At 38.5% G+C, this 26953-nt stretch overlaps 1 pseudogene; it reads right to left on the bottom strand.

Annotated features, from left to right (window-relative positions):
• Positions 1-1690: 1690 nt before the first annotated feature.
• Positions 1691-26953, bottom strand: part of LOC138850340 (sorting nexin-7-like) — a 415797-nt pseudogene continuing 390534 nt past the window's right edge.

Raw genomic sequence — 26953 nt, 5'->3', positions numbered from 1 at the left:
TCATAGACACGTCTCTACACATATGTGAAAATATTTCTCAAGATTATAGATTTGGAGGTGAAATCATCAAGTACAAGCTATGTATATCTGTGATTTAAGTTATCCCACATATCTTAGCTGTTGTTCCAGTACTTGGTGAGAGAGAGAAAGAGAGAAATGTTCCATACACTGGTTCACTCCCCAAATGACTGCAACAGCCAGGGCTGTGCCACACTAAAACCAAGAGTTAGGAGCACTGTCCTGGGCTCCCACACAGGTGGCAGGTGTCCAGGTATTGGGCCATCATCTACTACCTTCCCAGAAGCATTAGTAAGAAACTAGAATTAAAACCATTACTGATATGGGATGTTGGTGTCACAAGCAGTAACTTAAACTGCTGTGCTACAATGTTAGCACCATAATTATGCTCTTTTATTGAATGAAAATTTGAAAATATGACATTATTTTGAATTTTTTCTTCTGATTACTAAATGTAAATTAGTATGATTGAGATAAAAATATATAACTTTGGATTTTTAACTGTATGGTTTAACACCTTTTTTGCTACTTAAAATACATTCACTGGTCTGAGTAAGAAAATGGGAGATTTGTATTTTTTTTTTTTTTTTGGACAGGCAGACTTAGACAGTGAGAGAGAGAAACAGAGAGAAAGGTTTTCCTTTTCCTGTTGGTTCACCCCCCAAGTGGCCACTAATGCTGGTGTGTTGCAGCTGGTGTGCTGCACCGATCTGAAGCCAGGAGCCAGGTGCTTCCTCCTGGTCTCCCATGTGGGTGCAGGGCCCAAGGACCTGGGCCATCCTCCACTGCACTCCCGGGCCACAGCAGAGAGCTGGACTGGAAGAGGAGCAACTGGGACAGGACCAGCGCTCTGACCAGAACTAGAACCCCGGGTGCCGGTGACACAGGCGGAGGATTAGCCTAGTGGGCCTCAGCACCAGCGGAGATTTGTATTTAATGCATATATTGTTCAGAACAAAACAGTAGACATTACATGATATTTTATTTCCTCAATTTTTCTTCCAAAGTTTAAGAAATATTAATTTGAATTTACTGGAATATTCTGCCATCTTTTATTTTATTTGATCCAGTTTTTTTTTAATTTAAACATGTGGCTGTTTACTATTTTTATGTGTAGACTTCCAAAATATTCTAATCAGATCTGAATGCTTGAACAACAATTACCAAAAGCTTTCCTTCTATTTAAGAGGAAATAAAAGTTGAATAATGACTGATGTTAACATGGCTCACAAAAACATCATCCTGGCCACAAAACTGTAATTACTCAACTATTATATATATACATATATTTATTTATTTATTTATATTTTATATATATAGCTTTCATATTAAACTTTTATTAAAACTGAATCTTTCGATCATATTTAAAATGTCATGTTTCACGGTCAAGTAGTTAAGGAAAAAATTTTCTATATGCAATTTTTGGTACACAAATTTAAGAACATAATTAAAACTAAACTAAATCTCTCTATACAGACATATCTATATAGATAGATGTACATGTCTCTGAATTCACATCAATACCTGGAATACCTGAGTTTTCAAGTTGTTGGTTTTCCAGATAGTGTGAAACATTTCTCATTCACTTGGTTAAGCACACAGCTGATCTAGAAAAAATAAGTTTGGTTGATAGATGCAGTCCCCAAAGATCAAGCGGAAGTCCTCAATAGGGTTAAAGTTTAACTTCAGAGTCGTCTTCTAAGTGGAGGTCAGCCTGTGATGCAAGGAATGACTCCCATGTAGCAAGGCAGTGTTCATAATAGTGGATGTTCTCCTCAGCCATATCTGTAAATGCTGCTGGGTATCATTCTACATATTTTGTTTACATTTTCCCAATCTGCTTTCAGGGCATTATTTGCACATTGCACTTTGTCTTCAGGTTTTCCAGTCTCTTCTGTAAGCTCATCAACTAGAGAGTTTGATCTTGAAGGGAACACCAATATAATCTGCCCCTGTCTCCCTTGTCCAGATCAGTATCGGCCTTTTTATAGGCCAAGTCCTTGACTTTGGAGTCCAGTTCTGCGTGTATTTGGTCTCTTCTCTCCATAACACTAATTAATATTTCACTCTATAGCACGTACTCATGTACCGCAGGAAACAAGTATCAACAGTCTCAAGTTTTACTCAATGTCTCACTGCAGATTATTTCATATTTCTAAAAAGAAACAAACTTCCACAGTCACTGATCAATCCCAATTATCTTCTAATAGCATTAGAGGAATTTAAGTTATTGAATCAACAAATCACATAGAACTTGAGCTTGTTTTTGCCTTTTTGAAGGAATACATTTTTACTTATTTTAGGTATGTCAAGTCTTAGCAGTATGTGCTCTGTGAACCATTTCTGGTAAGTACAGCACTATGTCAGTTCATACCTCATATTATGTGTTGCCAAACTGCTCACACAATGAATATCTGTCCCAAGATGCTTGGTCTAGTAACACTCTTATTTTGTTCTGCATTAGTGAGTAGGAAATTCAGTTTTGTAGCTTAGTTTGTTCATCTGTTCTTTTTCTATCTGTTAGTATAAAATTAAAATTTGAAAGCACTAGACAAATTGTACATTATATGTGCATACCAAATGACATACTAAACATAGTTTTTTTTTTAAAAATGCCCAACTTTATGTCCTTCACTTGAAAAGAGGCTTAAATTTGAGGGGGAAAAAAGCACCTAATTTATATTTTAAAAATAGTGCTATCATAATCTATTGAGTCAAATATTTAGATTATTAGATGGGGGTGTTTATATTTATCTCCAAATACAAATACTTGGATTCTGTGAATGTCACTTTATTTGGAAAAAACTGACTGGGGGCCGATAGATCAGGTAAAGCACAGAGGAAAAGAGAAGCTGCTTTAAAAATGGAGAAAGAGATTGCAGTGGTATAGCTGCAAACCGAGAAATCCCATGTCTAGCTCACAGCCCTCAGGGTCTAGGAGAGTGGCATGGAACAGATGCTTTCCCAGAGCTTCGCAGATTCATCTATCCCAAGACCTCAGTATTGAGGTCCTGACCTCCAGCACAGCGAGGGAAGCTGTTTTTGTTCTTTTCAGCCCCTTGATTGGTGGTGATTTCTTAAAGTAGCCACAAAACAATTCCAGCTATCATTGTGCAAATTATTTTCATGATTACCTATTGTTGTACACCACATCATTTTTTTTTAAATTAATTTCCTGAAAAAAAAAACAATAGTCTCTTTACTGGATAAAAAGATTCCCCAAAACTCAGATGAAAGGTGGCATGGTAAATGTTTACCATTTAAGGGGGAGCATTTGAAACAGTGTTTAAGATGTTGCTTGGGTCCCCTGTATCCATATCAGAGTGCCTGGGTTCAAGTCCTGCCTCTGCCTCCAATTTCAGTTTCCTGAAAATAAGAACTCTAAGAGGTAGCAAATGATGATGGCTCAAGTACTTGGGTTCCTACCACCCGTGTGTGAGCACAGATTGATTTCCAGGGTCCTGGCTTTGGACTGATCCAGCCCCAGCTCTTGCAAGCCTTTGGGAAGTGAACCAGCAAATGGAAGATCTCTCTCTCACTCTCTCTCAAATTAGTGCAATTTAATAAAAAAGTTAAATATACCCCTTTTATTCCAGTTCTTCTAACTTTCCACTGTAAGGATAACACAGCATTTTAATTTCTACACAAAATAATCAAGTGAAATGGAGGAAAGGGAGAGGAAGCACAGTCTGGAAACCATAAAGCACAACAGCCAACAGGCATCTCTGAATCAGCAGACCAGAAACATTGTACATTATCCCATTCATGGGCAAAACTGAATCCCACAGCAAAATGCACCATCCAAATAGGGGAGTCAGGAGAAAGTTTTTTAACACTGTCAGAATCATCCTTGAACTTCCTGAAGAATCCTTGTCCTTCTCTGGAGAGTGAGACAACTGCACTTTCCCCCAAATACGTACATCAACATTCACCAAAAGACTATAGAGACTAGAAATTTATCCTGTATAGGTGGAAAAACAAAACATTTTCTTTCCTAGAGATACCTTAGAAGATACCCTTTCCTAGAGATAGTATTCATGTCCCTACAGTAAAACAGAGAAGTGAAGAGAAATTGAATTTTTTTTTTTTTTTGGATAGGCAGAGTTAGACAGTGAGAGAGAGAGACAGAGAGAAAGGTCTTCCTTCCGTTGGTTCACCACCCCGCAATGGCCACTACGGCTAGCTCATTGCACTGATCTGAAGCTAGGAGCCAGGTGCTTTTCCTGGTATCCCATGCGGGTGCAGGAGCCCAAGCACTTGGGCCATCCTCCACTGCCATCCCGGGCCACAGCAGAGAGCTGGACTGGAAGAAGAGCAACTGAGACAGGAACAGCGCCCCAACTGGGACTAGAACCTGGAGTACTGGTGCAGCAGGTGGAGAATTAGCCTAGTGAGCTGCGGTGCTAGCAGAGAAATTGAATTTCTTAAATAATGAGACCTCCTTGGTTCTTTCTGCTTTTGGTCTGAGTCAGTTGACTAATACTCTTTGTGAAGAGTCTAGAAAATTTGTATCTAGGGATTTGGACCGATCAAAGGATAAAGATTCAAAGATAATGTCATCAGTGGTTCTCATCAGAAAAGTTCCAATCAGTTCATCCCACAGTGAAATTCACAGTCAGTAAAACAATCCTCTCTGTGTAGTTTCCATTCAGCTTTTAGTGTTACCCTCCTTAATGTGAGATGATATCCAAAAATAGCCAGAGACTGAGTAAAACTTCTAAGTGTAAAAGATCATAACCAAAAGCTTACTGGAAAATAGACATCTAGTTGGGGAATAAAATTCCTGAGGGAGAATGGAAATATTTATCCTTAGAATCATTTTTTGAAGATTTCATTTATTTATTTGAGAGTGACACAGACAGTGAGAGGGAGAGATTCTCCAAATGACTTCAACAGCTGGAGCTGGGCTGATCGGAAGCCAGGAGCCAGGAGCTTCCTCCACATCTCCCAAGAAGCTGAGGGGGCCAACCACTTGGGTCATCTTCTACTGCCTTCCCAGGCCACAGCAGAGGTGGATTGGAAGTGGAGCAGCTGAGACTAGAACTGGCACCTTTATGGGATGCCAGTGCTGCAAGTGGAGGGTTAACCTACTGAGCCACAATACCAGCCCCAGTATCATTAATAACTTAGAACTGATACAAAGTATATACATGAAAAAAGGAAATAAATATAAACTCCTAAAGCAATTTCAGTCTTCAAAATCTTATTAACAAAATTTGGAATCACTATAGAATTACAAATTAAACTGGGACTGTGCTGCAGCTCAATAGGCTAATCCTCCACCTGCGGCAGGGCACTCTGGGTTCTAGTCCCGGTCAGGGTGCCGGATTCTGTCCTGGTTGCTCCTCTTCCAGGCAAGCTCTCTGCTGTGGCCCAGGAGTGCAGTAGAGGATGGCCCAAGTCCTTGGGCCCTGCACCCGCATGGGAGACCAGGAGAAGAACCTGGCTCCTGGCTTCAGATCAGCGTGGTGCGCCGGCCACAGCAGCCATTGGAGGGTGAACCAGTGGAAAAGGAAGACCTTTCTTCTTGTCTCTCTCTCTGACTGTCCACTCTGCCTGTCAAAAATAAATAAATAAATAAACCTGAGAAAATCTCCCTTAAATCACTCATTGATACATGTGGAAAATTAGAGGAAAATATTTTAACCATTGGAATTTGGGTGTGGAGTATAGCAATAAGATACTAGAAATCAGAAAAGGAAAAAATAAAACAAAAAAATGAAAAGCATTGAACAAATACTTCAGTATATCTCATGGAATTGCGAAGTGTGTATTTCCAGTTTGAAAGCACTCAGTGAAGTACCAGAAACAGTTATTAAAATCGAACTATCCCAATGTGTATCATCAAAAATTTTCAGAATTTTAAGCTAAAAAACACTAAAGTACCAAATAAGAAAGGATACTTGAAATGAATAGGGACCAAAAAGTTGTTTAGCTTGTAAAAGGTAGCAATAAAATCAGTGAAATAATGGAGAAATGTTTGAAAAAATTAGAAGGTGACTGTTAACCTAGAATTCTGTGTTCAGCCATATTACCATTTAGTTAGGATAGAAAGCATATGGGATCTCATAAGTTTTACTTTAATGAATCCTTTCTCAATAAAGCTCTAACAAAATTAAGGTATAAACAGGAGGTCATAGGAACCAGAGTTTCAAGAGAAATGTCAAAAACTTCTCTGGAATAAAAGTTAAAGAAAACTCTTGGATGACAATTGTGGAACAAAAATAAATTATATTCCTCCGAAGACAATTTTAGATGATACTAAGTACTCCAAGAACCTGACATTGAGAAATACCTTTTATATTTCAATGCAGTAAAACGAGATTTAGATAACTGCATGAAGAGAGTATTTGTGATTGAATTTTGATTAAGTTTATAAGAGACTAACAAAATGAAAAACAAGTCAATTAACAAATTCAGGGAAAGTCAGTTGCTCCAAAATGATAGATAATTGGATGCTATACATTAGAGATGGAAAGAAATTTATGAATTCTTTTTGTAAACAATGAATGATATTCTATATAAAACAACAAACTATAATATAATGAAAAATAATAAACAGGACAATAAAGTAGCTATTTAAATCTATAGATTCTATATTCACATACTACACAAGTGTTTCTGAATGTGAATGTGTGTAATGGATTGGTGTTGCAGTACAATATATCACATGGATAAAAGCTTGTATTCTGTTGCAGGTGATTAAAATTTTTCTAAAATTGATAGTTTTAAGAATTAAGTCTTATGGACCTATTCCTTAAATATATGGAAGTAAACTTTTCTGAAAAATATCAGGAACAGATAAAAGAGCAGGAAGTTATTGGTTCACAGATATCAAAACTAGATTGATACGGGGATTTGAGGGCTGATTTTAAACTATGTGTGGGGGAAATACTACAGGGGGTTATATCTCCTTGCATTCACGGCTTTGAGTGATCTCCCCTGAGTGTGGGCAGGATTTGAGGCAGGCTTACAACCAATAAAGCAAAGGTGATGGAATGTTAATGTTACTTTATATTAAATCTGTCTACATGGGAGCATGCACTCCAGAGACAAGAAGATGAGACCATCCCAGCAAGGCTAGTAAGACATGGCCATTAGTCCAAAAGTCTATGAGAAAGTAAATGTGGTCAATAATAAATGAGATCAGAAGAGGGTCATTCCTTGGTGAAGTCATCAGAGGAGACTAGAACCTGAGAAAAATTTCACACCAGCCTTGTACGACACTGAAGTAGAACATCCAGGGAAGCTGCAACCTGACTCCTGATCCACAGAAAGCCTGCGGTAATTAAGTGCCTTGTTTGAAGCAGTAACTTTGTGAAAATAGTGTTACAAAGAGACAATAACCCAATTAATAAATGATGTCTTGGTGAATATTTTGTTATTGATCATGTGCATGTATTGCTTTGATGAGATTAAGAACTGAAATTAAAGAAAATGTAGATTCTTAGTGCAAAGAGCAATGTATACAATTTCCTAGATAAATTTTTCTTTAGATATTTCTTACCTCGGATTATATTTTGGTCCAAGGAATCAGGAATCATGCAGAGAAACCCAATTAGAGTGGGGATGCATTTCATATATTGAATTATAGACTAACATGCTACTAGTTGGCCATTTCTTCCTCCGTCTTTTTAGTGTGGCAAGATATGTTTCTGTTCCATTAAGAGGTTTATTTTTAAAATAAGCAAAGAAGGGTCTGGTGCTGCTGTGTAGCCTAGGGTGAAGCCACTGTTAGTGCTGCCAGTATTCCATGTGGGTTCTGGTTTGAGTCCTGGTGCTCCACTTCTAATTCAGCTCTCTGCTATGGCCTGGGAGAGCAGCGGAAGATGGCCCAAGTCCTTGGGCCCCTGCACATACATGGGAGACCCAGAAGAAGCTCCTGGTTCCTGGCTTAAGATCAACACAGCTCCTGCCATTGCAGCCATTTGAGGAGTGAAACAGCAGAAGGAACACATCTTTTCTCTCTCTCTCTCTCTTTCTCTCTCTCTCTCTTTCTTTCTTTTTCTCTTAGTCTGTCTCAATTGCTCTGCATTTCAAATTGATTAATCAATCTTAACAATGCAGAAAAAAGTGTAGATTTTTACTGTTTTATTGTGACTAAATGGAAAATATACTGGATGAGTTTCAACCTAGTACTTGGTTAAAATATCTATTATGTACTATTATTATTTACACTATTAGAAGCTAAGAGTTGTGAGCACTTTTCCTGCACTTAAAGCTTCTATGAGTTTTACATATATTAGTTTGTTTAACTTCATACCAACTCTATAAATAAATAGGACTTTTCTCTCCATTTTACATATGGAAAACAAATGTTTAGACATTAAAGAAAGTTATTCATGGAAGGAGAGAAGACAATGGTAGAGTCAGGATTTGAAATTAACTTTAAAAATCTATCAAGACTCAATTTGTGGCTGAAAATATAATCTATAATGGAAAATTCTCCCATAGCTACAAAAGAAGACATGTATTTTCATAGTAGACTCATAAAATGGCCGACACCCTAAACAGCACTCTGGCCTCAGAATCAGCCCTTAAGGCATTCGGATCTGGCTGAAAAGCCCATGACAGTATTTCAGGCATGGAAAGGCAAGACACTGTTGCAAAAAAAAAAAAAATGACCTAAATGAAAGATCTCTGTGAGTGAGATCCCAGCGGAAAGAATGGACCATCAAAGAAGGAGGTACATTTCTCTGAAGGGAGGAGAGAACTTCCACTTTGACTATGGCCTTGTCAAATTAGGATCAGAGTTGGCAAACTCAAGAGGCTTGCATAGCTATGGAAGCTCATGACAAGAGCCTAGGGTGATTACTGATGCCATCAACAAGAGTCTCAATTGTTAAATCAACAACAGGAGTCACTGTGCACTTACTCCCCATGTAGGATCTCTGTCCTTAATGTATTGTACTATGTGAATTAACGTTATAACTAGTACTCAAACAGTACTTTACACTTTGCGTTTCTGTGTGGGTGCAAACTGTTGAAATCTTTACTTAGTATATACTAAAGTGATCTTCTGTTATAAAGATAATTCAAAATGAATTGATGTGAATGGGATGGGAGAGGGAGTGGGAGATCGGATGGTTGTGGGTGGGAGGGAGGTTATGGGGGGGAAAAGCCACTGTAATCCAAAAGTTGTACATTGGAAATTTATATTTATTAAATAAAAGTTTATAAAAAGAGGACATGTATTTTAAAGGAAGAGTCAAACACATACACACACAGAAAGAGAGAGAGAGAGAGAGAGAGAGAGAGAGAGAGAGATTGATTGATTGTTTATCCACTGGTTCATTCTTCAAATCCCTACAATAGCCAGAACTGGGCAGGCTGAAACCCAGAACCAGGAACTCCATCAGGGTCTCCTGTATGAGTTGCAGGGGCTCAGGCACTTGCCCATCCATCATTCACTGCCTCTGAGAACACATCAGCAGAAATCTGGATCAAAAGCAGGGTAACTGGAACTTGGACTCACAAATAGCAGCTTAACCTGTTGTGTCGCAACATCTGCCCCAACCTATATAGCTTTTCTTAATCTCTCTTTTGTTTCTAGTTGATTTATTTTTGCAGAAAAACATTCAAAAAGCTTTCTCATTTCTTTCTATGTATATTCTTTTCCTCTGTTGTTACTATGAAAATTTCAATTAACATTTTAAAGTTATAAACACTCTAATGTGAGTTTTTACCAACTTATTTTTATTACTGCACTAAAGCTCTCCTCATTTACAATTCTACCTACCCTTTTCAAGTTTTGATGTAACAGAATTATATTTTGTGTATTTGTTAATAAATTTTAGTGCATTAGTCTTTTTATGTAGACAGAAAATTAAGTTATGAGTCTTTTTATAATAAACTAGCTTTTATGACTGCCCATATGTTTTTCTCTATTGATATATTTATTTATTCTTATGGCATTGAGTTTCCAGTATCCCTCTACTTCTACCTACAGGGTTCCCTTTAGGATTTCACACAATTGGTGGTGACATACTCCCTCAAGTATTTTTTTAAGATTTATTAATTTATTAGACAGGCCCAACTACAGAGAAGCAGAGGTAGATAAAGAGAGAGCAGGGACTTCCATCCACTGGTTCACTCCCCAAATAGCCGCAATGGCCGAGCTGTGCCAATCTGAAGCCAGAAGCCAGGAGCTTCTTCTGGGTCTCCCATGTGGGTGCAGGGGCCCAAGGACTTGGGCCATCTTTTACTGCTTTCTCAGGCCATAGCAGAGAGCTGGATTGGAAGTGGAGCAGCTGAGACTGGAACCAGTGCCCATATGAAATGCTGGCACTGCAGGTGGTGGCATTCCCCATTATGACACAGTGCCACCCTCTGCCTAAAACAGATTTATCTAATAATGTGCTAATTTGTCCATCATTATTGAATAATAATTTTATACATACAAGATTGTAGACTGAAAGTTTTTCTTTTAGCACTTGTTAACCTTAGTCCACTGTATTCTCATCTTCAAATAAGAAATGTGTTGATAATCTTATTGTAATGTCACTAAACTGCTGCTATTTTCAAGATAATTTCTTTGTCTTTCAACAACTTGATTGAAATGTTGATATGGATTTATTTATTTATTGTTATAAAGTTAAGTAAACTAATGTCTGAAAAACTCATAGCAGTTTTGGGTGCAGGGAAAGAGTTCACTACTCTTAGCTTTTAACAATATTAATAATAACAGTGAATCATAGAGATTTTATCCAAGTTGTAAGTTTAGTCTCACCCAGGATATTTTCCATTTAGTCACAATAAAGCAATAAAAATCTATGCTTTTTTCTGCCATTTTTTGATTGACTGATTAATTGATTTGAAAGGCAGAGCAATAGAGCCAGAATGAGAGACAGAAAGAGAGAGAGAGAATCATTGACCTGCTCGTTCACCCCCCAAGTGGTCCAAAGAGCCATGTTAGAATGTGTTGTGCTTTGCCAGTGTTGACACTCATGTCTTTCACTGGGAAATTTCTGTCCATTATTTCTTCAAAAATCTCTCTGCTCCTCTCTCTTGTTCTCTCCCTCAATACATGTGTGGGTCTGCTTGGCAGAGTCCTCAGATCTCTAACCTTTCTTCACTCTCACTCCATCCCACAAATTAACCATTTCAATCTTTTTGTCTTAAACTTATATGACGTTTTCTTCAGCCTACTCAAATAACCCTCTAAATCTTTCTAGCCATTTGGTTATATGGTTAGTGTAATTTTGAACTATAGAATTCTTTATGACTTCCTTTGGACTCTACCTTTATTCATATTTCTATACATATTCATGCATATTCATACATTAGATTCTTGACATTTTTCCTGTTTTCCTTGAGTTTTTTGAGCATTTTTAAAGTCTTTGTGTACTGTCTGCCATTGGTCTTATTCATGGATAGCTTCTTTTTTATTTATTTACTTATTTTTGACAGGCAGAGTGGACAGTGAGAGAGATAGAGACAGAGAGAAAGCTTCTTTTTTATTTTTATTTTTGTTTGTCTTGTAAATGATGAATATTTTTCCATTTCTTTATATGTCTTGTGATTTTTTGGAAATCTGAATCAAATAATGTGGTGACTTCTGAAATATAATCATTCCCTGGGGATTTCTATTTTTTAATTTTAGTTTCTGATATTTGTAGTCTGTCTCTATGCCAAAGATGAGCTAAAGGTGTAAATGTAATGCCTTAGGTTTTCTCTGATGCTGCATTTCTATATGCATGCATGGTTAGTTTTTAATATTCCTTGTACAGTCATTCATTTTGCAAGTCATCATCCTTAATGATTAGCTCTAAAAAAAAGAAAATGAGTAAAATCAAGGAAGCAAAGGCATTAGCACTTTAACTCCTCTGCACTTTAGCCACAGAGGAAGAGTTCACCATAGGGAAGGAAAAGAGCTGTATGTGGGGCCGGCGCCGCGGCTCACTAGGCTAATCCTCCGCCTAGCGGCGCCGGCACACCGGGTTCTAGTCCCGGTCGGGGCGCCGGATTCTGTCCCGGTTGCCCCTCTTCCAGGCCAGCCCTCTGCTGTGGCCAGGGAGTGCAGTGGAGGATGGCGCAGGTGCTTGGGCCCTGCACCCCATGGGAGACCAGGAAAAGCACCTGGCTCCTGGCTCCTGCCATCGGATCAGCGCGGTGCGCCGGCCGCAGCGCGCCGGCCGCGGCGGCCATTGGAGGGTGAACCAACGGCAAAAGGAAGACCTTTCTCTCTGTCTCTCTCTCTCACTGTCCACTCTGCCTGTCAAAAAAAAAAAAAAAAAGAGCTGTATGTGGGCAAAAATTGCTCCGAGTCTCTTCGAACCTCTGTGATCAGGAGCAGAAATGAGAGAACACAAACCCCACTGTTTGAAAGACAAGATCTTTGTCACCATGTAACCTCTCTAGGAGCACGTGCCTGGTTCCGTGCCACCAGATGTGAGGGAGGGAATGATAACAACTGCTGTGCCAGGTTTGAGCAAAGTTAATTCTAATTTACTGGTGATCTTTACCTTGGGAAGTGAAAGCTCTTCACAGTCTTGAGTTCTGAAGTAGTCACACCAGGCTAATTCTGCCTGTACAATTGTTGTCAAAGTGAGAAGAAAGATTTCTGTATTTCTCACTGTGTCATCTTAGAATCATGCTGCTAAAAAGTTATTTTTAAAAAGTTATTTGGAGGACCTGGATTACAAAATATAGAGAAAATATTGCCTCGGATTAGAAAATTAAATTAAAAGCAGAAATGTATAATATCAAAAACTATACAAATAATTTACTCTGAATTTAATCTCAGAATTATGTGTATTTTTCAAGGTTGATTACATCTAGCATAAGGCAGAATCCTATCAATTTAACATTTTGAATAACTAAAATCCGTCATATTTAAGGTAGTCACAATAGCTTTTACAATGAAAAGTAAAGATATTAACATCAGGCCAGCGCCAAGGCTCAATAGGCTAATCCTCCACCTGCGATACTGGCACACAGGGTTCTAGTCCTGGTCCGGGCGCCAGATCCTGTCCCGGTCACTCCTCTTCCAGTCCAGCTCTATGCTGCGGCCTGGCAGTGCAGTGGAGGATGGCCCAAGTCCTTGGGCCCTGCACCCGCATGGGAGACCGGGAGAAGCACCTGGCTCCTGGCTTCAGATCAGTGTGGTGCGCCGGCCACAGTGGCCATTGGAGGGTGAACCAATAGAAAAGGAAGACCTTTCTCTCTGTCTCTCCTTCTCACTGTCCACTCTGCCTGTCAAAAAAAAAAACAAACAAAAAAAAACAAAACAAAACAAAACAAAAAGATATTAACATCATACTTTATATGAATTTTAATGTAAATCATAAGATTTGTTTTTATTTGCATCTGTATTTTTGTTATGTTTTATGATTTGCTTTTGTTCCTAAATCAGTTAAGTTTAATATTTAGAGGATGAATATTTAATTTTAAAAGGGTAGATTAAATAAAGTCATAAATAAGCTTAATATGTTTGAATCAGTGTTTAAATAATAAATGATTGCAAGCATGATTCTTAAAATGTTTCATGCAGGAACACAAAATATTAGTTCTGCCATACCCAACCCTCTGAATAGGAGCCCAATTTGGTCTGGGTCACAGCTTGTCCCTTTAATTTGGAAAGTAACTGCTTGATTTGTCATATTCTACAGGTAAGAAACAGGTGTAAGAAAATCAGTTTGGTGTCTTCCCACTCTCATACAGTCATCCCACAGAGGTCAAATAAATAACAGGATAGATGTGACATTTAGGTAAAAATAATCTCAGACTGTTTAAGATTCAACTAATTTTTCCTTTTTTCTTAAACTCTACTATCATTTTTGTTTTGACTTAAGAAAACTATTTGTTAAAAATAAAATTTGTCCTTCTTTCTATGGTATAATGCTAAATTATCAGTGTGTAGTTTCTTGGACCTGAACATTAAATATATGCATATATTTCATTTTATTGGTGACTAATATATATTAAAATGGATTTGTTAATTTATTCTAGCATGCACAATGATGATAAAGTTACCTTAACAGCTAACAGCTTTCCAGTAATTTTTCCTATTAAAATAGATCTGCCTTATTTACTGAGTTGTGAAACTCAGTAGGCGAAAACACCATATGCCTCTGAAAAGATCACTTTGAAAATCTATAGAAAGCAGGCAGGTATTTTCACTTCTGAAGTATTTGATTTCATTAAACAAAAGTGATAGTTAATTTCACAATTAAATTTTGAAAAGTATGGCCCCAGGCGAGCATTTAGTGTAAAATTTAAGATGCCACTTGGGATGCTCACATTCCACATCAGAGTACCTTGGTTTGAGTCACAACTCCACTCCCAATGCCAACTTCCTGTCAATGTGCACCCTTGGAGGTGGCAGCTGATGACTCAAGTACTTGGATCCCTGCCACCTACATGGAAAACTTGGATGCAGTTACAGGCCTAGCATTGAGCCTGTACCCTCCCTGACTGTTGTGGGCATTTAGGAAGTGAAAAAAACAGATGAAAAATCTCTATCTATCTGCTTTTCAAATAAGACAAATACATAAATATTTAAAAAATAAGAAAAAGATCATCTTGAGTGACATCTTCTTTTTTTTTATTTTATTTTTTTTGACAGGCAGAGTGGACAGTGAGAGAGAGAGACAGAGAGGAAAGGTCTTCCTTTGCCATTGGTTCACCCTCCAATGGCCGCCGCGGCCGGCGCGCTGCGGCCGGCGCACCGTACTGATCCGATGGCAGGAGCCAGGAGCCAGGTGCTTTTCCTGGTCTCCCATGGGGTGCAGGGCCCAAGCACCTGGGCCATCCTCCACTGCACTCCCGGGCCACAGAAGAGGGCTGGCCTGGAAGAGGGGCAACCGGGACAGAATCCGGCGCCCCGACCGGGACTAGAACCCGGTGTGCCGGCGCCGCTAGGCGGAGGATTAGCCTAGTGAGCCGCGGCGCCGGCCAAGTGACATCTTCTTAATTGGTCTATTTGTGTGATTTTAGTATATATACATATATTATTACTTTAAACACTGCCAGTGAATTTTATTGTGCTGACATTCTGAATCAAAATTCCTAAAAGATATGAAGGATTATATTTTGCATTTACACTGTCCCAAAGAAGTAACAACGTTTGCATTATTTTAAATGCACATATTCCACAGATTGCATTTATATGTTTGAGTTATATTGAAAAGTAACACAACTTGACTGCCTTAAGTAACAGAAAATTTGCTGCTATAGCCAGAACTTTGAAATCAAGATACTGGCAGTTTTCTTTTTAGGGTAATAAGAGAAGGATCCAGTTTAGGGCTTTCTGCTTGGTTTATCGAGAGCTATCTTCTCCCCATCTCTCTTTACATGTAAAATCTCTCTGTGTGTATACATGTCCCCAAACTCTTTCCCTTTTCATAAGGGCACTGATCATGGGATTAAAGTCCATTGAATTGTTGCATTTTAACTTGGGAATCTCTATAAGAACCATCTTTTACAAATAAGGTCATATTATGAATTACTGAGATTTATTGCTTCAAAGAATGTACTTAAATATGGATACATTTAATTCAATGAATAACAGTAGTAAACAAATTAAATTATTATTGAATGCTTTAAAAGAATTGTCTTATTTCACAAATACAGGCATAGTTATTTTCTTTCTTTAAGAATTTTGTTTTAACTGGTTAACAGTCTTTCTATAGGGCTATAGGTTAAGCAAAATTATATTAAATTGCACTTGTCTATATCTTTAGATCTAGATGATTCTCCCATTTTACTTTTAGGCCATCAATTTCAAGGGTGAAATTATAAATGTAAATGTTAATACACACACACATACCCTGTATATATTACATGATGATATTTTTCACTTTATCACAAGAAAATATTTTTGACATATTTTGTTATTGGTTAATAAAAAGTTAAAAATTACCAATTTGGAAAAATACTAGGAAGAATTTAAAAACAGTAATATATGTGAATCAGGGTAAATTAAGAAATATGTTATCTTTTAAGGAAATCATTCTTAGTATTTTAGAAGCATAAAACATTTAAATATTGCTATAGCTATTATTCATGCCAATGCTACATACTTGCAGATGAAAATGATTTATTGATGAATTGCAAGTATTTCTTTTAAAGATGAAAGTTAGAATGATTATCAACTAAAACTACAATGACAAATACTGCAGGTATAATATCGAAAATATAGATAATTCTGTACTAGAATGCAACTTACCCAGTTTCCATTTTCATACATGCCATACTTGAAAACTTTTATATTCTCTTACAATTATAGTTGTTTGTTGTCACTGAATTTATAAAGATCTAATTTATTTGCTACTTAAAAAAATAATATAGTTGAACATAGTTAAAGCAATTTCTGTAATTATTCTATCTACACTTTAAGGTATCACAAATGGCTTACTTTTCTTTATTTTTTACCTATTATTCCCAATGTGTCTTCCCAGATTTAGGGGCCTAAATTTTCTAGAGCAGAAAGCTTTAGTGCACACTGCAAGATTAAGTCAGCTCTTTAAGATTCTGCACCCCCAGATTTTCTCTATTTATCAGCTCACTTGGTTCTTGCTAGTCCATGTTAGTAAACAGAAAACGGATCAGCCAGTAGCAGGTCTTCCAGATGAATAGACACATGACAACATCTCTATGTGAACTGTAGTACTCAGCACCATTCTTCATATTGGACAATTCCACATGGTGAGATCTTTAAACAAATTATCTTCCAAGACCTAAGACTCAAGAGAAGGATTTTAGTAGATGCTTTTAGTAGAGTAAAATTCAGGTTTAGAAATACATTTTTTAAAACAGACAATTACATTGCTTTTTAATTTGAATAATTTACTTCAGCTTTGCTGGCTGGGTTGTGATATTCTAAAAATGAGCAGATATTGATAAAATGCCTTTAAAACTTAGTATTTTTAACTTGTGTCTTTTATATGTCTTATAATCAAGATAATATTGGCAAATTTTTTACTTAGACCAGGAAAGTTCACTTTCAGAATAAACATGATTTTTCAAGCTAAGACAGTGAGAACAAAGAACTGAGAAGCCTGTGCAGGAAAGTAGAAACTCGAATTGTTCAGAAAACTTCTCTCAGACTCTATAAACATTTGAGAACCACTTTCCATAAATCAGAGATAGTGACCACTATTTAATACATCAATAAAACTTCTACTGGGAAAGTAGTCCTTTCCTCTCATTTTCTGAAAGTCTTTGAATTTGGCTTTACAATACATTGCTATTGTATATTTAACATTTTCTTTTATATTTCTGTCTTCCTCAAAGCATCTGTAGTTTTACACTGTGAAAATAATATCCTTAGTACCTCTGCTTCAGAGTTTGATGTACATAAAATATTTTCAAACTGAGGAGACCGTGGTGCGTTGTGTTTAGGTGCCACTTGGAATACTGGTATCCTGTGTCCGAGTGGCAGGTCGAGTCCCAGCTGCTCCTCTTCTGATACTGTGTCTGAGAAGGAAGGCCTTGGTAGCCCAAGTGCTTGGGCATCTGCCACCCAAGTGTGAGATTAGGATGGAGTTCCTGGCTACTGGTTTTGGCCTGACCCAGACACCTGGCTGTTGTAGCCATTTGGGAATGCACCAGTGAATGGAAGGCCTCTCTCTTTGTCTTGTCCTCTCTCTCTCTATTCTGCCTTTCAATTAAATTAGTAAATAAAGTCCTAAGAAAAAATGGAAGCCAGATCTGGCATTGTGGTACAGTGATGTCAGCATCCCTTATGGGTGCCGGTTCCTGTCCTGGTGGTTCCACTTCTGATCCAGCTTCTTGCTAATGCATCTGGGAATGCAGTGGAAGATTGCCCAAGTGTTTTGTGGGAGATCAAATGAAGCCCTTAGGGCCTGGCTTCAGCTTGGCCCAAAGCTAGCTGTTACAGGTATCTGAGGGCTTAAGCAGTGGATGGAAGATCTCTCTCTCTCTCTCTCTCTCTCTCTCTCTCTCTAACTCTGACTTACAAATAAATAAATAAGTCTTAAAAAAAACAGAAATGAATGGAGGAATCCTTTTACTTCATGTATTATATGCCTGGAATGTCCCTAATTTTGGTAACGATATCATGAGAAATAATCCATATTGTGAGGGAAAGCCAATATTCTTTTTTTTTTATTAACACTTGATTCTTTGTGAATTCTATATGAATTACTTGGAGAAATTCACATGATGCAGAAAAAAGTAACTGCCTACCAACGAAAGGTGTACCTTGTATTAAAAACAAATTTAGACTTCTCTTCTAAAATCTTGATATCAGGAGAAATAAGTAAAAGTCAAAGTTTTAGAAGCACCAAGCATCAGTTAAGAGGCAACTATTAATATATAAACAAATGTAATGTTTGCTATCCAAAGAGAACTGAGTTAATAACTTAATTCTTATTCAGACATACATATTTTGACCCTTAATAATACCACAGATTATTGACCAGGTGCTCAAGCAGAAAGAATTAGTAGAAAATGCAATTTATGTTGGAATCAAATTGGCCATTTTCAATTAATAAAAAGAATCAAATTTTTACCATTGTTTGTCTAAAGTCATCCCAACTCTACCCACACATATGAAGACACATAAAATGGGTGATATAGGCTTAGATATAGGACAACTGTTTTTAAAAAAAGCAGATTTCTCACAAATGTGCTATTTAAATAAAGTGTTGATCAACTTCAAAATGTGAACATTAAAATCCATTAATAAATCCAAAGCAATATGCAATGTCAAGTGTGTGCCAAGCACTGTTTTTTTTTAAACTTTTATTTAATGAATATAAATTTCCAAAGTACAGCTTATGGATTACAATGGCTTCACCCCACCCAAAATCGTCCCTCCCACCCGCAACCCTCCCCTTTCCCACTCTCTCTCCCCTTCCATTCACATCAAGATTCATTTTCATTTCTCTTTATATACAGAAGATCAGTTTAGCATACATTAAGTAAAGATTTCAACAGTTTGCTCCCACATAGAAACATAAAGTGAAAAATACTGTTTGAGTAGTAGTTATAGCATTAAATCTCAATGTACTGCACACTAAGGACAAAGATCCTACATGAGGAGTAAGTGCACAGTGACTCCTGTTGTTGACTTAACAAATTGACACTCTTGTTTATGGCATCAGTAATCAACCTAGGATCTTGTCATGAGCTACCAAGGCTATGGAAGCCCCCTGAGTTCACTGATTCTGATAATTTTTAGACAAGGCCATGGTCAAAGTGGAAGTTCTCTCCTCCCTTCACAGAAAGGTACCTCCTTCTTTGATGACCCGTTCTTTCCACTGGAATCTCACTCGTGGAGATCTTTCATTTAGGTTCTTGTTTTCCCCCAGAGTGTCTTGGCTTTCCATGCCTGAAATACTCTCATGGGCTTTTCAGCTGGATCCGTATGCCTTAAGGGTTGATTCTGAGGCCAGAGTGCTGTTTAGGACATCTGCCATTCTATGGGTCTGCTGTGTATCTCACTTCCCATGTTGGATCATTCTCTCCCTTTTTTATTCTATCAGCTAATATTTGCAGACACTATTCTTGCTTATGTGATCCCTTTGGTTCTTAGTCCTGTCATTATGATCAATTGTGAACAGAAATTGATCACTGGGACTAGTGAGATGGCATTGGTACATGCCACCTTGATGGGATTGAATTGGAATCCCCTGGTATGTTTCTAACTTTACCGTTCGAGGTAAGTCAGCTTGAGCATGTCCCGAATTGCACATCTCTTCCCTCTCTTATTCCCACTCTTATATTTAACAGTGATCATTTTTCAGTTAAGTTTCAGCACTTAAGAAGAATTGTGTATTGATTACAGTATTCAACCAAAAGTATTAAGTAGAACAAACAAAAAATACTAAGAGGGATAACATATCAAGTTGCTCATCAATAGTCAGGGTGAGGGCTGATCAAGTCACCGTTTCTCATAGTGTTCATTTCACTTTAACAGGTTTCCTTTTTGGTGCTCAGTTAGTTGTCACCTATCAAGGAGAACAAGTGGTATTTGTCCCTTTGGGATTGGTGTATTTCACTCAGCATAATGTTTTCCAAATTCCTAACAGGGATCACTTTTCAGTTAAAATTTAAACACCTAAGAATAATTGTGTGTTAATTACAGAGTTTAACCAATGGTACTAGAACAAAAAAAATACTAAAATGGATAAAGTATTACATTGTACATCAACCGTCAGGACAAGAGCTGATCAAGTCACTGTTTCTCATAGTGTCCATTTCATTTCAACAAGTTTCCCCTTTGGTGCTCAGTTAGTTGTTGCCGATCAGGGAGAACATATGATATTTGTCCCTTTGGGACTGGCTTAATTCACTCAGCATGATGTTTTCCAAATTCCTCCATTTGATATTTATATATTTGTTTCCATCTACTTGAAAGGCAGAATTACAAAGAGAAAGACTGTTGCCTCCCACTTACTGGTTCACTCCCTCAAATGCATGCAAAGATGTGGCTGGACAAAGCTGAAACCAGTCTAGAATTCCATCCAAGTCTACCATGTCAGTGGCAGGAGTTCAAGCCCTTGAGCCACCATCTGCTCCCGCCCATGCTGCATTAGCAGGAAGTTTTACTGGAAGCAGAGCATTCACAATTTAAATCAGCACTTTGATATATGACGTGGAAATTCCAAGTTGTACTTTAACTTATTGAGCCAAAATGCCTGCCTTTTATACATTGATTGGTTTCTGAATGTCAAAATATCTTTGCATCATAGGAAGAAATCCCACTTTATCTTAATACATAATCTTTGTGATGTAAGGCTATATTTGGCTGCTAATATCTTGTTGAGAACTTTTGCATCTATGATCATCAAGGATATTGGTCTTTAGTTTCCTTTTTTATTTTTAATTGTTTAAATATTTACTTGTTTATTTATTTGACAGGTAGAGTTACAGACAGTGAGAGAGAGAGAGAGGGAGAGAGAGAGAAAGAGAGAGAGAGAGAGAGAGAGAGAAAGGTCTTCCCTCCATTGGTTCACTCCCCAAGTGGCCTCAACAGCCGGAGCTACGCTGATCCGAAACCAGGAGCCAGGTGCCTCTTCCCAGTCTCCTATGCAGGTGCAGGGGCCCAAGCACTTGGGCCATCCTCCACTGCCCTCTCGGGCCACAGCAGAGAGCTGGACAGGAAGAGGAGCAACCAGGACCAGAACGCGATGTCCATTTTAGTTTCCTTTTTATGCTGTGCTTTTATTTATATAATTTTATTTATTTTGTTGGGTATCAGAGTAATGCTGGCCTCAAAAAATAATTTGGTGAAGTTTCAGCCTTTTCATTATTTTAAAGTTTGAGCAGTATTGGAGGCAGCACCTCTTTAAGTGTTTCATAAATTTTTGAGTTACAGGGGACAGCATTGTGGTGTAGTGTGTAAAGCCTCTGCCTATAATTCCAGCACCCCATATGGGCACAAATTTGAGGCCTGGATGCTCCAGTTCCAATCCAGCTCCCTGCTAATGTGCATGGGAATGCAGCAGAAGATGACCCAAGTCCCTGGGCTCCTGCCACCCATGTGGGAGATCCAAAAGAAACTCCTAGTTTCTGGCTTTGGATCAGCCCAGCTCTGAACTTTGCAGCCATTTGGGGAGGGAACCAATTAATGGAAGATCTCTCAATCTCTCTCTCTATCTCTCTCTCTCCTTCTCTGTGTGTGTGTGTCTCCCTCTCCATCTCTCCCTTCAAATAAAAAAATAAATCTTTTAAAAATTGAGTTGCAAAGCCACCTGGTTCTGAGATAAGATTAACCTTATACTAAGTAAAGAGTTCAACAAATAGTATGTAGAAAAAAAAAACTGTTTCTCAACAGTTGAGACAAGCGCTCAAAGTCTCTATTTCACTCCTATACCTTTTAGGTACTTTATTAGTTACCACAGATTATGAAGAACATTTGGTATTTGTCTTTTGGGGACTGACTTATTTCACTACATATAATGGTTTCTTTAGTAATCCATCAGTCATTCAGGAACATATTGCTCAATTTTCACATATTTGTAAGTTTTATATTGTTCCTCTTGTGTTATTTATAGTTTTATGCTTTTGTGGTCTAGAAGACACATGGTATGAGGTCATTATTTTTAAATTTGTTAAAAATATTTGATCACTAAATGGCATCTCATTTCTTCATTCATTTTAAAAATTGTTTTTCTCTGACTTGGTTATTTCAAAAACCTTGTCCTCAATAGCAGAAATTCTTCACTTCTGCTTGGTCTATTCTGTTTCTGAAACTCTCAGTTGTATTATTTATTTCATTGATTGAAAGTTTTAGCTCCAAACTGTATTAGTTCTTTTGAATGATCTCTCTTAGCTGAATTTCTCATCAATGTTATGCATTGTTTTCTTCCTTTATTTGAATTGTTTATCTGTATTCTCCCTCACTACACTAAGTTTCCTCAGGATCATTATTTGAATTCCTCTTAAGGCACTTTACCATTTTTTCTCAACTCAAGGTTCTATTTCTGAAAAACTCCTGAATTCTTTGCAAGTTGCCATGTTCCCTTGCTTTTTTCACATTCCCAGTGTCCCTGTGTTGTCATCTTTGCATCAGGTTTAACAGTTCTTTCATCTTCATGGAGCAGCTTTTTTTTTTTTTTTGACAGGCAGAGTGGACAGTGAGAGAGAGAGAGAGAGAGAGAAAGGTCTTCTTTTTCCATTGGTCACTGCCCAATGGCCACTGTGGCCGGCGCACCACACTGATCTGAAGCCAGGAGCCAGGTGCTTCTCCTGGTCTCCCATGCAGGTGCAGAGCCCAGGCACTTGGGCCATCCTCCACTGCACTCCCTGGCCACAGCAGAGAGCTGGACTGGAAGAGGAGCCACTGGGACAGAATCCGGTGCCCTGACCAGGAGTAGAACCCGGTGTGCTGGCGCCTCAGGCATTGGATTAGCCTACTGAGCCACAGCGCTGGCCATGGAGCAGCTTTCATGAGAAAAACTGTTTTGTTTAGATGAAAGGCAGTTTCAGTTAGGTTGTTGCTTTTGCTTTGGTTTCATATGAGCTCAGAAGCGTAAACATTTAGTGATTTCTTTAGCTGTAATCAGTTTAAGCATTATCTATGGGAGCCATAGTTGTCTAGTTTATAGTCTGTAGCAGCTCGTGGAGGTAGTAGTCTGACTTTAAAGTGGACATGGACTTCCAAAGGTGTGTACTTTCAAGCCACAAAGAGTTGTCAATCATGTTGGAGTTTGTGATGGCAGTAGCTATATTCCTGGCACCCCATCAGACAAGCCTGAGTAACATTGGGGCTTCTGGCACCAATAGCTATGGCCCTGGAACTGTGTAATATGGATGGGACCCTCCCTAGATTCTTTCCTGCAGGTCTTGTTGATTGCAGGGCTTATAGCATCAACATTCCCAGTTCCAGCCCTGGGTGATATGAGAAAATCCTTATGTATGGGGATGTACGTGGGTACTTGTGAGCCTGGAATAGTTGAATCCATGTAGGGTCTTCCCAAGGTCCTGTGATATGGGTCCTGGTAACTCTGAGGAATGTAGTGCCAATAGTCACAGCCTGGAGCTGCAGGACAAGAAGGATACCTTGCTGAGTTACCATGGGAAAATCATAGGCTATGCTGGGGATTGTACACTGGTAGCCATGGACCTGTAGCATCGAAATGGAGAAAGAGGCTTCTCCAGGTCCACAAGGTCAAGGATAGTTGTTTCCAGGATTCAGAGAGTCAAGAATCACAGTCCTAGGGCTGCAGAATGCAGTGGATATCTTAACCAGGTCTCACATTTGACATTCAGTGTATGCCTGGGGTTACACACTGACAAGCATGCGTCTGGGGCACTAGAATTCAGATAGAGTTCTCCCAGTTCCCATGGATCGATCTGCAGTGACTATGTGGAATATTGACCCAACAGTCGCAGTCCCTGAGCTGAAGACATTGAGGGATAACTTACTACACCCTACAGGTTGACCACAGGTTGTGCTGGGGGTTGTGCAATAGCAGCTGCAACCCTAGATCAACGGGTTTCAGTGAGGGCCTTTCCCAGGTCCCAGGACTCATGTAATAGTCAATACCCAGATCTGCAGAATGCACTGGGGTCCTTAGGTACTTCAGAGGGAACTCAGGTTACCGTAGAATAAAACAACAGTCACAGTACCAGAGCTGTACTCAGAAGGTACCTTACTAAGGTATTACATGGTTATTTCAGGTTATACTGGGATTGTTCATTAGCAGGTTCAGGTGCAAGCCTGGAGAGAGAGAAATATAGATAGGACCTTCCTCTGGTCCCACAGGAGAGCACAGGTGTCCCTGTAACTTATTAAATCAAGACTCATGGTTCCAGAGCTTCAGAATGCAGCAGAATCCTTCCCCAGGTCCCACAGGTGAGAACAGGTTTTCCTGGGGATTTTGGTTCTGTAGCTGCCAACTTGAAGCACAGGAACATCTACAGAATCCTCCTTATCCCACATTTGGGTTTAAGTTACTCCATAGATTGTAGCACCAACAGTCACTGTTCCAGAGCTTCAGTACAGAGAAAAGATATCCCCCAATTCCCACAGAGCTTGCAATGCTGATGCTGGGGTTTGTGCCCTGGCCACCCAGCACCCTGTTCTAGGAGATGTGGCGGGGGGGGGGGGGTTCCTTGGGTCTGGTCTTTGTGGCTTGTGTATAGGTTGCTGCTGGTACCAAGCTCCAAGAAGCAGTAGAATCTCCCCTAGATCATGGTGGGTAAGTAAGCATCGCTCCTGCAGCTTCAGGATGCAAAAGGTCCTCTTTCTCTGCCCTGTGAGGAACCCTGGTTGCAGCTCCTGGGAGCTTCTGGTAGCACTGGGGTTTCTTGCAGTTCGTTAAGGCAAAATGGAGTTTGAAAGCAACTGTACCACAGCTGCACAGGTCTGGAGCTGTAGGGGTGGGGGTAGCCAATGTGGGTATCTTTTTTGGAGAAAAGCAGTTGCTTGGACCCCAGTCAAGCTATTAGGCCAGTGAGGACTGTGAAATTCTGTGTGAGGACTGTCAGTATGTGAAAATGATGGGGGGAGGGATCATAAAGCTTTTCCCTTATCTTTTCCCAGCAAAATGGCCTCCCCCTGACCTCCCAGCCAGGGTAGAAAGTGTGATGTACTTTATTCCCTCTCTCTCTCTCTCTGCTGGCTTGTGAAGTCTCTGCCATTCAGGGTTCCTATCACACCTTTACTGAAATTCTCTCTCAATCTCCTAGAAATGTAGTCCTTCCTTTGATGTTCTGGTTCTCTTCTGTGGTGGAGGCAAGTGCAGGGCCTCTCTGTGCAGCTATCCTTGAACCAATCTGGCACATTATAATTTTTGTTTGTATTTCACTGTTGCCACTATTACAGCTCCTAAGGGAAGAGACTATTTTATCTACCACCTTTATCTGCAGTACCTGACACATTACAAGCCAGAAATGATATTCAATAAAGCTCACTAAATGGTGGATGAACTAATAACTGATTAGTTAGAGTAACAGGAAGAAAAGAGCATATAGAACATTTGAAGCAATATAAGCTTTGATGTATTGTTTTAATCTCTGAGTCTCTGATTCTTCCTCCATAAAAGGAGGATAGTTTCTATCTCTGAAGATGAAGTACAATGTAAAATGTCATTAGTAGGGTGCCAACAACAAAGCAGGCATTCATTGGATGATATCTACACACGATTTATACCTTATATACCCTGTGTGTGTGTGCAAACCCGGCTTCCTGCCCAAGAGTCATCTGTCTATGACTGCTAGTGGCATGACTACTTTTATAATCTCTTATCTTCTATCTTTCATTCCAAGTATCAAATTAGGTAAAGCTGTCCTTGCTGTTGGCTTTCTATATTTCACTCACAGACAGAGGGAGGTAATAAGGAAAGCTTCAATCCAACAAGAATGTAGGCTCCGTGTGGATAATGTAGAGTTTTTGGTCCTCTTTTTATGACCTTCTATATACTTAGGTCCTAAAGCAATGCTCAGTACATATACATTGGAAGTTGAATGAATTTGCTTTTGGACCCAAGAAATGAGGAACTCATAATGGAGAAAACATATAAATTCACATTTGGCCCAGCTTTTTCACACAGTGTGCATGAGTGCCCAGCACTGATCTGACCTGATTTTTACTTGCTTAATGCCTGATGACATAGTTCCCTTGCAAATTTTCAAGGGGAAGGTGTAACCAGCAGAAACCCTTTGGACAACCTCTAATCTTCCAGTTTTATACCATCACATATAGCTTCACTATGAGATTTTTCAAAAAAATATGAAACCTAGCTGACACACTTAAAGAAGGACTGAATGCATGTAAATAGGAGAAGTCTTCAAAAAGTTCATGAAACATATATTATGAAAAACTGTACATTAATTTCAATTTTTGCATCAAACTAAATTTATCTTTTGATTCCATTTTCCATGTTCCTGGATGAGGATTTTCAATATTATAAAGGTGTCACTTCCCCTCCAAATAAATCTATGAATTCAATGACATTCAATTAGAATATCAATAGAATGTTGTTGAAGAAGATATAAAAGTAAGCTGTAATAAATTTTACAACCTAGATAAAATTTACTTGAATAAGTAAATATAAAAAAATTATTTAAATTTCAAAGTTAAAAAAATAAAATAAAAAATCTGAGGCAGATTTTATGACTAAAATATAAATCCCTGAAGAACTGTTTACGATGGAAATTCTTAAAAACTGTAACAACAGCAGTGCTAGCTGGCACCGCTGCAATACCAAACATCATCAGCCAATTCACCTCTCATTCATGTCTGTTGCTAAGTGTTTAGTTACTGTAAATGCTTTAGATTTCGCATAATTTATGTAAATTATTAAACACCTGTTCTCTTCCCAGAAAATGAAGATATGAAACAGTCTCCTTAGTTCAATTGATTCCTGGCTTGAGCTCTGTCATTGTTTCCTCAGCAACTACAAAGGAGTTGTAGCTCCCTAATGGTCAGATATTGTTGAAAGAGACAGATGTTAGGAATTGGTCTATGAGACACATATATCTATGCAGCTTCACATGTGGATGAACAAGCATGTAAATG

This window comes from Oryctolagus cuniculus, chromosome 7 (genome assembly GCF_964237555.1).
Source record: "Oryctolagus cuniculus chromosome 7, mOryCun1.1, whole genome shotgun sequence".
Lineage (NCBI taxonomy): Eukaryota > Metazoa > Chordata > Mammalia > Lagomorpha > Leporidae > Oryctolagus > Oryctolagus cuniculus.
Note: the sequence above shows the minus strand (reverse complement) of the source record. Positions and strands in the feature narration are given on the sequence as shown.